The following is a 1184-nucleotide window of genomic DNA, read 5'->3' on the forward strand; positions in this document are numbered from 1 at the left end:
AGGCCGTTGAGGCCCATACGGTTCTGAGATGTTGAGGTTCCCACATTTTCTAGACAATCGGTTCATAGACGGCGGTGAGGTTGTCAGCCTTACGCGCCGGCCTCCCTTTACCCCCAAGAATATTTGTGGCACTCATTTCTGTTAGAGGCTGATTCGATCCCAGGGCCATAGTGCTGATGGATGGATTAGGTAAAAATGAAAAAGTGCAATGACCTCAATGGGATTGGATCCCGCGACCTTCCGGCTTGTAGCATAGTGCCTCAACCAACTACACTACCGCGTGCCCCCCCCCCACACTATGCGAATTAAAAAAAAAGTTCCGTGATCTGAAAATGTTATTCAAATTTTGTTTCTGTTGACTTTATTTGTTCTTGCTTTATTCAACAACGAGTTTAAATGTTGATTGCTCCAAGTAACAGGTTTAAATACATACTGAATTGGATATGGCATGGAAGGAAGTGGTCGGTGCCTAATTTATGGTGTGACCCCGGTATTTGCCTGGACATACCGTTGAAAACTACCAGAATCCCCACCATGGTTTCCGCTCTCGGGGTCTTTACTCGGACGCGGGACCTCTCGAGTAGGTAGCACGAGCGATAACCACTCGGATGTGACTTTCGGTTAACTGTTATTAAAGGAAGACAGACACACACAGCCATGACGTGCGTCTCACATTACTTACAACATTAGGAAAGATTGTTCCTAAACAAAGTAACCTAACCTTAACGCGAAGCAAGGCTGTAATCTGAAAGGGGCCCGACTTAACACAGTGTTGACACAAGGCGCACTGAAAGCAGCAGCCTTAATAAAGACATCACAGACAGGCTTTGTTCAATCAAGAAATACAGTGCGTATAGTTTGAGCTGGCCGTTCTCAGCAGCATGCGCAGAGGATATGGTCGAGTCCATTAAGTGAGATATGCGCTGTAGGGTGTGCGCATGGGTTATAACGCAGCCTTAGTTACAGCGCGCCATTCTGCCCCAGTCCCACAGCTCAGCTGCACCAATGCCCCATGCGCGACCCAGTGACCAGGTCTAAAAGCTCAACCTGTACGTTCTCTGACTTCAAGATGATTCTGTCCCTGCCTGTGAGGGAAGTAGGGTGGGCCATGCGGAGTTGTGGAGAGGAGAGAGAAGACAAATGAAAATAATTATAGCTCTAGACATAGGGGAAGGGGGGGGGGG

The sequence above is a fragment of the Cryptotermes secundus genome, unplaced genomic scaffold, assembly GCF_002891405.2.
Source record: "Cryptotermes secundus unplaced genomic scaffold, Csec_1.0 scaffold581, whole genome shotgun sequence".
Taxonomy (NCBI): Eukaryota; Metazoa; Arthropoda; class Insecta; order Blattodea; family Kalotermitidae; genus Cryptotermes; species Cryptotermes secundus.